Source organism: Epinephelus lanceolatus, chromosome 8 (genome assembly GCF_041903045.1).
Source record: "Epinephelus lanceolatus isolate andai-2023 chromosome 8, ASM4190304v1, whole genome shotgun sequence".
Lineage (NCBI taxonomy): Eukaryota > Metazoa > Chordata > Actinopteri > Perciformes > Serranidae > Epinephelus > Epinephelus lanceolatus.
Window position 1 is genome coordinate 1812034 of NC_135741.1, and position 13712 is coordinate 1825745.

General features: G+C 47.6%; 1 protein-coding gene across 2 annotated transcripts in view; it reads left to right on the forward strand.

Moving 5' to 3' along the window:
• Positions 1-1143: 1143 nt before the first annotated feature.
• Positions 1144-13712, forward strand: part of plxnb3 (plexin B3) — an 84814-nt gene continuing 72245 nt past the window's right edge. For both annotated transcript variants that reach the window (XM_078169702.1, XM_033629003.2), the window contains exon 1: positions 1144-1283. The gene's annotated coding sequence lies outside the window, so the exon portion shown is untranslated. The remainder of the gene's footprint in view (positions 1284-13712) is intronic.

Genomic DNA, 13712 nt, shown 5'->3' on the forward strand with positions numbered 1-13712 from the left:
AGATAAATATAAAATATATTTAATCAACTGTGATCATCTTATTTTGTTTTATTCTGTTATAAACTGACCTTTAAATATTTATTTAATATTGAACTGACTGAATATTTGTTACTGACACTCTTTGACCTCCTGACATCAACCCCTTGAGCCAGGCAGCAGCTGCGGGTTGTCGGTTCTCTTCCTGCCCAGAAGCAAGGCAGCAGCTGCAGGTTGGCGGTTCCCTTCCTGCCCAGGAGCAAGGCAGCAGCTGCAGGTTGTCGGTTCCCTTCCTGCCCAGAAGCAAGGCAGCAGCTGCAGGTTGGCGGTTCCCTTCCTGCCCAGGAGCCAGGCAGCAGCTGCAGGTTGGCGGTTCCCTTCCTGCCCAGGAGCCAGGCAGCAGCTGCAGGTTGGCGGTTCTCTTCCTGCCCAGGAGCCAGGCAGCAGCTGCAGGTTGGCGGTTCCCTTCCTGCCCAGGAGCCAGGCAGCAGCTGCAGGTTGTCGGTTCCCTTCCTGCCCAGAAGCAAGGCAGCAGCTGCAGGTTGGCGGTTCCCTTCCTGCCCAGGAGCCAGGCAGCAGCTGCAGGTTGGCGGTTCTCTTCCTGCCCAGGAGCCAGGCAGCAGCTGCAGGTTGTCGGTTCCCTTCCTGCCCAGAAGCAAGGCAGCAGCTGCAGGTTGGCGGTTCCCTTCCTGCCCAGAAGCAAGGCAGCAGCTGCAGGTTGGCGGTTCCCTTCCTGCCCAGGAGCCAGGCAGCAGCTGCAGGTTGGCGGTTCCCTTCCTGCCCAGAAGCAAGGCAGCAGCTGCAGGTTGGCGGTTCCCTTCCTGCCCAGGAGCCAGGCAGCAGCTGCAGGTTGGCGGTTCTCTTCCTGCCCAGGAGCCAGGCAGCAGCTGCAGGTTGTCGGTTCCCTTCCTGCCCAGAAGCAAGGCAGCAGCTGTAGGTTGTCAGTTCCCTTCCTGCCCAGGAGCCAGGCGGCAGCTGCAGGTTGTCGGTTCTCTTCCCTGCCCAGGAGCCAGGCAGCAGCTGTAGGTTGTCGGTTCTCTTCCTGCCCAGGAGCCAGGCGGCAGCTGCAGGTTGTCGGTTCTCTTCCCTGCCCAGGAGCCAGGCAGCAGCTCCGCCGCTGTGGAGTGTCAGAAAAGCTCCCGGCGCCGCGCGGAGCGGGGCGGGGCGGGGCGGGGTCTCTGTCGGACCTGTTGTGCGGCTCTCGGTGCGGATCGTTTGTGTCTCCTCTGGACTCTGTGCAGGTTTTCTGGAAGTGGCACCGGGCCGGTCGGACCCCGGCGGACCACAGACCTGCCCGCCGAGCTCAGGTGAGTGTGACCCGGATCACATTGTCTCGTTTTCACGGCTCTAAGTTGGACCGAGCTGCAGCTGCTGCAGGAAGGAAAGAGCGTGTTTGAGTCAGGCGTGTCTGACAGCGACGCGCCAGACTCCATTCAAAGATCTGAGCGTTTTACATGTTGTCACTTTTCTGTCTTCACTGAGCGCTGAGAGAACACAATGAATGTGTTTTGTGAAACAAGGTGAGACGGTCTTTCGTTCGGCCGCAGCTGTTTGATAAAATCTCAGTTTTCAGTGTGTGTTTGGATTCACAGAGCTGTGTAACACTCAGCCGCCGAGCTGCAGATCAGCGAGTTTAAAAGTTGAGATTTCTGTAACAGTGTCTGGTTGGTGGTTTGTGAGGGAGCCGAATGTAACAGCTGAGTCTGAAGACTGAATCAGTTCAGTTCGGTTAATGTCTCAGTCCAACCGGAAACAGTTTTCATCAACTGTAAAAGTGTGTGTGTTTGTGAGTGTGTGAGTGTGTGAGTGTGTCGGGTGTTCCCAGCCTGTCCCGGCACGGCACGGCTCGGCCCGCAGCCGCATACTGAATAGCTGACATTCCAACACACACACACACACACACACACACACACACACACAGTTGTGTTTTATGGCAGAAGTGAATTTAGAAGTCACCTTTGCTGACGCTACCTAAGAGAAGTCTTCACGTCACATGACCCCCTGAGAACACAAACAAAAAACAGTAACCCCCCCGCGCGTGCACACACACACACACACACACACAGGAAGTTGATGAACCTGCTCAAAGTTTCTCTGGAAAACTGTCACATAACACACATGTGGTTCATCCATGACAGTCAGCGCCGTCACTACCACCACCATGAGTCAAGGTTCCCACGGTGGAAGACCTGGAAAAGTCCTGCAGTCTCATTTTCCAGGCCTGGAAGAGTCCTGGAGCTTTGTTGTGTATTATGAAATTGTTACCGTAACTCTCCATGGATAATCTCCCACATATTTATTTATTGTCTGTAACTCTAATGTGTGAAAAATATGACTGCAGGTCCTTGAAAAGTCCTGGAAAAGTTTTGGAACTTTGTCCATGAAAACGTGTGTGACCTGGCCGCCAGTTAACCTCAGAGCTGATTTTAAGGTTCTTTTAATAACCGTTAGAGCTCAACATGGTTCAGCACTGAGTCATATATCTGAGCGTCTGACTCCCTACGCTCCAAGTCGTGACCTGAGATCCTCGAGTCTCCCCTCACAAGTCGTCCCTAGGTCAAGGCAGGTAACTAAAGGTGACCAAGGCGTGCTCAGGCTGGCGGACACATTATCAGTTATTACATCACTGCTTACAACATGTGTTCATAGCACAGTTTCTCTTTTGTTTTATTTCCTCTGTCTTGTTTTGTTCCTGATCCTCAGTCATTCTGCTGAGCTTCATTCATAAGATGATATTTCATCTCTGCATTAACCCTTTGTTGTCTCCAGTGTGTCAGGATAACTCCACAGTGATTAGACCCACAGTAAACGTGGATACGTTCGGTATTTGTGACCGAACTTTTCAGAACAACACACTTTTCATCAGCTGCAGACACACATCATGTTACTGTGCATCATCGTTATAGTTCAGAGTGTGTGTGCGTGTGTGTGTGTGTGTGTGTGTGTGTGTGTGTGTGAGATGGTTGTTTACAGTTTGTCATATTAAACAGTTAGAGTGAGTCAGTCATTGTCAGGCTGTTACTAAATATGGTCTCTACGTACAGACTGTGTCATTGTTATGCTGTTGCCATGGTTACAGCTTTGGTCCTTGTTTACTTCCTGTCCACACTAACTAACAGTCCGACAGGAAGTAGAAAGGGAGCCATTTACAGTGTCTGAGATGGTTTATAAAAAAATCACATCAGTCAGAACAAAAGAGAATCGACAGCATGAACACAGAGTGAACTGTAACGTCAGATACGATCACAGAGGGTCGACTGGAGGATCAGTATCATCAAAGACTGACGTGCACCGCTGGGTGTGTACTTAGTGTGTAGTTACAGTAGCCCTTTTTAAACAGGAGTTGTGCAAATTTGCAGGAAAGCCCAATCAGTGTTTTTTCAGCGTTGGCAGTATAAAAACAAAATTAGGGAGTGCAGCAAAATGCCGCCTACCTACTTTTGTTTATACAGAATGTGCCTTTTTCGGGGCAGTGGGGGGCGTGAGCAAGTAACAAAACGTGTAGCTCAGCGTGTGACGTAAACAGTAACGTGGGAGGGAAGCCGCGGCTGGTCAGTCCTTCTGTGATTCTCTCGTAAGTCGGCCCGTTCTTCACCGTCCCCGTCATCTGACGGTTAATGGCCTCTTCGTTTGCGAGGACAAGGAGGGCGCGCAATTCCTTGTCTCCCCAGTTGCTCATCTTTACAGTGTCTGTCAGGTTTGTGTTTCCCTCTTGCTACTAGCTGCTCGCTAATTCCTGCTATCAGCTGTTTCCTGTTTATCCACCGCCAGTGGCTCGCACGTGTGGCGTCATCAACAGCTCCTCCCACAAGTCTTCAACAGCCCCTCCCACAAGTCATCAGCAGCCCCTCCCGTTGCAGAAGGCCGCCTCGGTCTTTTTAAACTAAAAGGGTTCCACCAATATGTCTACCCTACGAGGAGGAAAATTGGGCACCTCGGATCAACTCTCCAATCCGGCTCTGTGTCTCTAAACGCTCGCAGCTTGCCGGCAAAACGGCCCAACATTCGCTGAAAATCTGGCAGTGTAAAAGGGGCTAGTGTGTATTTACAGTGTGCAGTAACTTTGTTTAGTAACATGTAGTCATGTTGTGTACTTATGTTTTGCAGTAATGTTATGTTTTAACTTTGTGCAGTAATATTGTGTAGTTCCTGCTGCTGCGGAGTCATTTATCTAAACAGAGTGTAAATGTGTAACCCGTTCAGTTACTGTGTGATCAATAGAGCTTAGGTTCTCTGCCCGAGCCCAAACCTGACCCGAGGGGTGGGTTCGGGCGCTGCCCCCCTTGACAGCGGCACTGGCCGCGCACATGTGAGTTGTTGACGGTGACAATGTGTGTGTTGGCTTCACGGGGTGTACCAAGTGCAGCGCCATGCTGGTATATGACAGCAAATAGACGGGGACCTCAACACTGAAGAGGCACATGACGAAGGCTTGCCATGGGAAGAAAGATGAGAGCCAGCCCTTTAACCGGGCTCGGGCTTGTAATTACAGGTAAAGGGCCGGGCTCGGACAGAACATGCACAGGCTCGGGCGGATCGGGCTGGATTTTTTGGGCCCAATCTAAACTCTAGTGATCAATAAGATAAGTTCGTGCGTGGTTCAGGCAGGTCGTAGTTTGTCGTACTTCACATGTGTTGAGTCTTTTCTTCCATTTGTGCAAAAGAATAATCTTCAATAATGAATCGTTGACATCGTTGCTGATTGGCTGATCAATATATTTTCAGGACTGAGAGCTGATTGGTCGGTTGAGACTCTGGTCAGATGTGATTGGCTGTTCATAGTGTAGTTTTTTAAACAATGACAGTAAATTAAATGAAGTTTGGTGTGAGATGAATAACGTCTGCAGACTGAAGACCTGCGAGGATGATTTTTCTTCTTCATGTGTTTCTGTGTAAAGCAGTAAAACTCCTGACAGACAGAGTTCAGGGACGCAGTGACATCACTGAGACGTGTTCTGAATGAAGTTTGGTTAAAGCAGGACACAGAGTCCCTTTAACCCAGAAACCTATGTGAAGTCACACACTGACACGCAGGTCATGTGACCTATATGAAGCTGACGTCATCATCATCATCATCATCTGTGTGATGAAGATTATTTAACTGAAACGTCCATTTGACTAATCTGAAGGATTTAGTCTGAGTCCAGATTCAGATTACTGTTTAATCACCTCTAATCTACACACACACACACACACACACACACACACACACACACACTGTGTTAATGTGCTGTAATCTGCAGGTTGACTTCAGCCTTTTCACACAATCAGAATGAACTGGACTCACACCAGTAACACCAGTAACACCAGTACAGTCAGAGTGTACTAACAGTCAGAACATTTACTGAAGAGTCTCACAGTGTGTTTGGACTCAGAATTTAACATCCTCGTCCTCGTTAACTGATGCTGATGAAGATCAGAGTTGTGTTTAGACGTGAAGTTCAGCCGCCATGTTTGTTAATCCTGAGAGAGACGAACGGAGACGCAGCTCGTCTCTCAGGAGACGACCACATGTCACATGATCAGAGGTGGAACAGAGTCACGCTACGGTTCAGTGGAATAAAGAACAAAGACAGACACAGTCCTGCTGCTGAGGAACATTCATGTAGATGTGATTTCATTATGAGGATTAATTTAATTTTAATAATTAATAGCCAGAAATCTTTGATCCTCGTCGGTCAGAACTGAACTTTGAACAGTAGAAACTTTGTCTGCAGAACAACAACATAGGAAACAACAACAAACACAATTAAAACAGAGAAAAAGAAACACGTGAATCTGACTCACGTCTTCCTGATCAGAGTTTTAGCGTGTTTTGCTGAGCGCCTCACGTTTCCTCTGCTCTGTGTGCTTCATGTTTTAGGCGCACCCTGAAAAAACTTCAGCTCAGAGCCGAAAGGCGCCTGACATCATCAGCGTTTTTTACTCTTGTCCAATCAGATGAACTGAGAGGCGGGGCTTCTGTGGTGGTGATGACAACAAGTGGTAGTTCGCTTTCATCATCACCCTACTAGACAAGACCCAAGACATAACCGTCTTCAGAGAACTGGTGACAATGATAGCTGAGTACTGCGTCGCCTCACGTCCCCGTGTCTCCGCCAAAAAGTTGCACATTCACACATAACAAACAACAACACAATCCAATGTTGAAAGATCAGAGCATATTTACCGTGTGCCAGTGAACGATAACTATCAAACTATCAGGAAATGTTTCTGCTAAAGAAAAATAATCTGTCTTTATGGAACAAGTTTGTTTTGGACTTTAGCTCCTCGTTGACTCAACTCAGTGACGTTTCTCTTGCTGTGCGCTGAGCTCAACTCACAATCAGAGTGATTTCAGTCACCAACGGGCTCCACCGTTGTCGTCACCAACATGCTGAATCGAGGGCCAACAGTGCGGCGCACATCACACTGACGAGGACGACAGACGCTCACTGACGGCCCAACGTTGACTGGCAGCTGACATCAGTTTGGTGTGTTGGGGCCTTCACAGTTAAGATGGAGGTGAAGAAACAAAAACAGGGACTTATTCATCCTCTGTTGTGTCTGACATTAGTGTATCATAACGTGTCAGGTATTAGGGATGCAAAATAATATAGGCACATCATCGGCATCAGCCGATACTGGCTTTAAGAATCAGTGCAACAGTATTGCTTTAACGGTGGCGGTTATCGGCCAAATCTGTTGTTATATATCAGCAAAAAATCCAATAAGGTGCATGACATTGATCTGCAGATGCTTCTGTTCAAAATAAGACCAAACCTTTCTCTGGATGTCAGTTTTTGAGCCACAACAAATGCCAACATGTGTCCTGTAACAGACGGTAAGGTTTGTTGTGTTTAGCCGAGACCATTTCCTAAAAACGTACAGCTCCAGTGAGCGGCTCAGAGGAGTGAGGAGTCAGCAGGAACTGACGTGACAAACAGTCATTTAAACAGGTTTTTCAGCTAATGGGAATCGCTGCAACCACAGGAGGTCCTTGAGCGCGCAGTAGGACATGTGCACGTTAAATAAGAGACTGATTGGTCCAGTAGTTTGTGAGAGTCACTGCAGACAGACAGAAACTCTCACGCACCTCCAGGATCACACCTGGGGAAGAAATTAAGGAGTGTTTCAAACACAAAACAGCTGAAAGTGTTCAGGTGAACCTCGCACTTGAGAACTTCCACATCACCTGCATCAATCTACAAATGTGTATCTGCGTGTGGCGGACACATGACGGCTCAACACCAACACATGAACCGTTTCAGGCCTGCAGAGTGTGCATGAGACGTTCTGTTGGTCGGCTGCAGTTTGTTTTGTTTTATTGTTCTGAGGAACTAATGAATGTGTTCTGATCAAACTGCTCCACACAGATCCTGAATCAGCCGTCTGATGTTCACACAACAAACTGTTCTGTGATCAGTTTGTTTTCAGCTCATTTCCTTTAACCCTCGACAACACAGAGAGAGTGTGTGTGTGTGTGTGTGTGTGTGTGTTTGTTGGTGTGATTAACAGTCAGTTTCTGATACAATCTGCTCGACCATCTGTTTAACTCAACTTTACACACTCTGTCCTGTGTGTGTGTGTGTGTGTGTGTGTGTGTGTGTGCGCGCTCTTGGTAATGTGTCATCATGTATTATGTATGCGCACATACCAGCACAGGTGCTGCTGTTTGTGTGTTTCAGTGTGTGGTCATTACCTGTGTCGTCCTGGAAAAGTTGTGAATGCAGTGATTTGTGAATCACATTTCACCAATATTCTGATGAATTCAGTCCAAAAACAAGATATAAACTTTCCTGTTCTCTGTAAATCTGCACTCACTCTGCAGCAGGTTGTAATAAAGTTGTGACAGGAGCCTGTTTCCTGTCACGGCGTGACATCATCACCTAGCCCGGGGACAATAACTTTAATCCTTAATAAAATACAAACAGGTGAGTTCTATATAAACTCAGTCTGTACAGGCGTCATGAATGTTGAAATGAGCTCCAGAGACCAAACTGTTTTTGTACCAGGCTGTAAACATGTTTATTTCTACATGTGAACATGGAGGTCTGTGGGGACTGACTCACTGTTGGAGCCAGCCTCTAGTGGACATTAGAGGAACTGCAGGGTTTGGCTTCATGTTTCAGCCCTGGAGGTCCTTCCTCAGTAACTACAGTGTGTGTGTGTGTGTGTGTGTGTGTGTGTGTGTGAGTGTGAGTGTGTGCTTCATCTGTTCCTGCAGATGAAAGAGTTGCTGGTTTGATTCCTCTGAGAATTCCAGCAGCCGCCTGCTGTTCTGAACCACGACACACTAAGCCTTAGGGATAGTGTGTGTTACAGTGTGTGTGTGTGTGTGTTACAGTGTGTGTGTGTTTGTGTGTGTGTGTGTGTGCAGTTGATCTCCACCTGAATCAGATCTCATCATGTTTTTCTGGTTTTACATGAACTCTCTCAGAGTGATCGTCAGATTATGACTCTTTGGTTCCAGCAGAGTGAGACGTCTTCACTGTTGATGATCTCAGGTCAGTTTCAGGCTTAAAGTTCACTCAGATCAGATTAATAATTCAGACTGCTCAGCTGTATAGGTTAGAGCCAGGACCTTTAGTGAAGATAATGTGTGTCAGATTTATTATCCACAGTCAGTGGTGTGTTGGAGTTGATGAGGTTGGCGTTCCTCTGGGTAGGTGAGAACGTTACAGAGGAGGAAATGTGGGCGTACTCTGCTTTATGTTCCAGAGGCTTTCTGGCTGATAGTCAGTGGTTATTCTGCTCACTGATTATACCCTCCACTACACCGCTGTCTACAGCCGCTAGTTTATTGTGTCAGAAACATATTGATTCAACATTTAGAAAAATATTAGGGATGCACAAAAATATTGACATCAGTGTTGGCCGATATTGACTTTAACATGAGAACGTTGGTACGGCTGGTGGGCGGGGCTGCGTTTTGGCTCAGCTGTTTTCAACATGGCCGCCGGGTCACAAATTTTCTCATGTTACAGCGGCACAGTCACTTAAATCTGTTTCTGTAAGCCCGGGGGTGATCGCTGAACGTGACCTTTAACATTAAACACAAATCCAGATGTTGGAGGGTGTGGGCGAGTTTTTGTGCGGTGGGAAGGAACACAGTCAGAGAAGAAACCGGTCAGACTCAGTGACAGGAAGTGGACTCTGAGCAGGACCGGGACTAATGATGGACTTCCTGTTGATAGAACATGAGGCTGCAGGACGCTGCAGAGACTGAACTCATTCTTCTTCTTCTCTTCCTGTCGTTGTGTTCTTCTTCTTCTTCTGCAGCAAGTGTTTGATGTTTGTTGATGTTTCTGTGACGCCTTGAACCTGAACTGACGGCGGGGGGGTGTTTGGAGGACGAGTTGAAACAAACAAGAAACTCACAAAGACAAGTGAAAGAGGAGGAGGAGGAGGAGGAGGAGGAGGAGGAGGAGAAGAAGGAGGGGGAGGGGGGGTCTATTGTTGATCCAGATTAGGGCGTGGCCTCCGAACAGCTTAGACTAACACACACACACACACACACACACACACTGACAAGTGGTGTGTGAATGAAGCGTCCTTGATCACACCAACTGCTGAGACCCCCCCCTCCCCCTCACACACACATGCATGCACACACACCTCCCCCCTCCTCCCCCCGTGTGTGTGTCAGATCACACACACACCGACTGTGTGTGTAGCTGGAGGTGATATTAATAATCCATAAAGAAGCTGGTTTCTCCCGATCGCTCCCTGTGGAGTCAACACACACACACACACACACACAGAGCATGTCTCACTGCCTGGCAGACAGACAGGATGGTGGAGTCATCACTTTCTTTCTTCAGATGTCTTCTAGAACTTTTCCAGGATGTAAAGTCGAACTCAGATCACCTGACGTCAGATTTAATCCTGAACACTCGGCTGCTGACGAGCTCAGAATCAGCTGTTAGACACTGACGTTACTCTTTCCTTTCGGTGATAACCATGGTAACAGAGATATAGCCCGACTCAAGAAAAGTCGGGATGTTGTGTAAAACCATAAATAAAAACACAGTGCAGTAATTTGTGATTGAGTCCAGCCTAAAAACAAGATATTTAATGTTCAAACTGATAAACTTTATTGTTTTTGTGAACACACACTCATTCTGAATTTGATACCTGCAGCACGTCACAAAGTCAGGACAGGAGCATGTTTACTGCTGCTCTCGTGGGAGTATGTTGTCATGTATTATGTATGTGCACATACAGCACAGGTGCTGCTGTTTGTGTGTATCGGTATAAGTACGTGTCAGTGTGTGTGTCAGTGTGTGTGTGTCAGTGTGTGGTCTTTACCTGTGTTGTTGGTTCAGTTCTGGTTCTGTGCACCTGCAATCCCAGAGAAGTCGGGATGTTCTGTAAAACGTAACTAAAAACATGATGCAATTATTTGTGAATCCTTTTTGACCTGTATTCAAGTGAATTCAGTCCAAAAACAAGATATTTAATATTCAAACTGATAAACTTTATTGTTCTGTGTAAATCTGCACTCACTCTGCAGCAGGTTGTAATGAAGTCGTGACAGGAGCCTGTTTCCTGTCACTGTGTGACATCATCACCTCAGTCAGTGTTTGGGAACTGAGGACACTAACTGTTGAAGTTTATCTGACTTCAGTGTCTCAACAGTCCCATGATGCACCTCTCCGGGGTCGACGCTTCATCATGCTCCACACATGTTCAGTGGGAGACAGGTGTGGACTGCAGGCAGGTCAGTCTGGTACCTGCACTCTGTCACTACGGAGACACGCTGTTGGAACACGTCACAATGTGTCTCATTGTCTCGCTGGAAGAAGACGGGACGTCCCTGTTACTGCCTCAGGCGAAGGAGTTCAAGTATCTTGGTATCTTGTTCGTGAGGGAGGGTAGAATGGAGCATGAGATGCATCAGTGGTTTGGTGTGGCGTCTGCAGTGATGCGGGCGCTGTGCCAGACCGTCGTGGTTCAGAGGGAGCTGAGCTGGAAGGCGAAGCTTTTGATGTCCTGGTCCATCTGCGTCCCAACCCTCACCTATGGTCATGAGCTCTGGGTAGTGATCGAAAGAATGAGGTCACAGATACAAGCAGCCAAAATGAGTTTCCTCTGTAGGGTGTCTGGGCTCAGCCTTAGAGATAGGGGGAGGAGTCAGACATCTGGAGGGAGCTCGGAGTAGAGCCGCTGCTCCTTCATGTTGAGGTGGTTCAACATCTGATCAGGATCCTCCTGGACGCCTCCTGTTAGAGGTGTTCTGTGCACGTCCCACTGGTAGGAGGCCCCGGGGCAGACCCAGAACACACTGGAGGGATTACATACTGTATCTCATCTGGTCTGGGAACGTCTCTGGGTCCTCCAGGAGGAGCTGGAAAGTGTTGCTGGGTAGATGGATGTCTGGGGTGCTTTGCTCAGCCTGCTGCTGCTCTTAACCCAAACTCTTTCAGTCCAGTACCTTTGGAACCAAAAGTAACCCTTCAGACGTGGTACCTAGACCCTAGATCTGTTTAGTGTTTCCGCTGTAAACAGAACTCTTAAATGTTAGACAGAGTGAGCGTCCTCTACTGACCAATCAGACTGCAGGGTTTCTAGCTCCACCTTTTAGTACCAGATCTGTGTGCTAGGTACCCCAACAGAGGGGGGACCAAACATGGGGACGCTAAGGAACGCTTCTGTTGGGACCATCCACAACTTTACACTGTGGAGACAGAAACAATGAACTGAAACGGACTGCTTGCTGGAAACAGGACTTTTGTGTCAGTCCGTCTCAGATGAGCTCGGGCTCAGAGAAGTGGGCGGAGCTTCTTCTGTATGTTGTCGACATGTGGCTTTCACTCTGCCTGGTAGAGTCTGAACTGTCATTGGTAGATGCAGCGATGTGTTTACAGACAGTGGTTTTCCAGAGTGTAGTATCCTTTACACAGACATGTTGGTTTTTAATGCAGAGCAGTCTGAGGGGTCAAAGGTCACGGACAATCAGCCTTGTCCCTTACCTGCAGAGATTTCTGCAGATTCTCTGAATCTTTTTATGATATTATGGGATGTAGATGTGAAATCACTAAATGAGAAACATTGTTCTTTAACTGTCGAACTGTTTGTCCTCACAGTTTAAGTTTCAGTCCTTGCTTGTGAACAGCTGAGCTGTTCAAGGACGTCTCTTTCATACCAGTCATGATACTTTAATCTAGTTACTAGTTAACCTTTTATCTGTGGAACGTTTCAAACTGGTGTTTTTTTAACATTCCACAACTCTCTCAGTCTTTTGTTGCTCCTGTCCCAAGGTTGTAAGAACAGTCTGATTCAGACACCAAATGTTTTACTGACATTTGAAAAGACAAAGAATGAAATAAGTGGTCGTCCCCTCAGTGTCTGATTCACGGGACAATACTGTGTGAACTCTGATGTAAATATTAGTTTGCTCTCTTCAGTCGACTCACTGGTCGAACCGCAGATGTCGGAGCTGTGATGTTTCAGATAACTGACAGTAGGTGTGATGTCATGGGACGGTTGTGTCTCTGCAGGTAGAGCAGGTCCACTTATCACAGGGTCAGTGGTTCCATCTGCGGTTCCCTCTGTCCACCTGTCCAAGTGTCTTTGGACCAGACCCTGAACCTCAGTTTGCTCCTCTGATCACTGAGCCCAGATCAGAGAGTCTCTGTTGTTCTGCTGGAGTCCGCTACGTATGAGCTGACATCACTTCCTGTGGCTCCAAAGTTCAGGAACTATTTCGCTAATACAGTGAGGACAAAGTCCGATCATCAGGACCAGGTTTAGTTTCAGGACTGCGTTGGGTTTTAGGACCAGGTTTAGTATCAGGACCATGTTTGGTTTCAGGACCAGGTTTAGTATCAGGACTGTGTTAGGTTTTAGGACCAGGTTTAGTATCAGGACTGTGTTAGGTTTCAGGACCAGGTTTAGTATCAGGACTGTGTTAGGTTTCAGGACCAGGTTTAGTATCAGGACCGTGTTTGGTTTCAGGACCAGGTTTAGTATCAGGACTGTGTTAGGTTTCAGGACCAGGTTTAGTATCAGGACCGTGTTTGGTTTCAGGACCAGGTTTAGTATCAGGACTGTGTTAGGTTTCAGGACCAGGTTTAGTATCAGGACTGTGTTAGGTTTTAGGACCAGGTTAAGTATCAGGACTTTGTTAGGTTTTAGGACCAGGTTAAGTATCAGGACTGTGTTAGGTTTCAGGACCAGGTTTAGTATCAGGACTGTGTTAGGTTTTAGGACCAGGTTTAGTATCAGGACTGTGTTAGGTTTCAGGACCAGGTTAAGTATCAGGACTTTGTTAGGTTTTAGGACCAGGTTAAGTATCAGGACTGTGTTAGGTTTTAGGACCAGGTTAAGTATCAGGACTGTGTTAGGTTTCAGGACCAGGTTAAGTATCAGGACCATGTTAGGTTCCAGGACCAGGTTTAGTATCAGGACTATAGGCCCATTTCCACCGCAGGAACTTCGGGGTAATTTTACGGGGCCGGGGCTGTTGGTGCGTGTCTCCACCACAGGAACCACCCCCTAAGGACAGATTTCTGGAACTTTTATGGGGGCTAAACAAGGCCCTGCCTCGGGGTAGGTACTCAGAATGGCCCCGAAAGACTCCCGGCTGGGGCTTGGGGGTTACTTGGTGCTGATTAGATATACTCAAGGAGGGATGTGACGTCAACAGAAAGCAACAAAATAGCCGGCATTTTTAAAACTCAGCAGACGAGGGTTAGCTCGTTCATATAGCTTCCTCCGCCATGTAAAAAAAACTCACTAAATGGCCCGTGAAG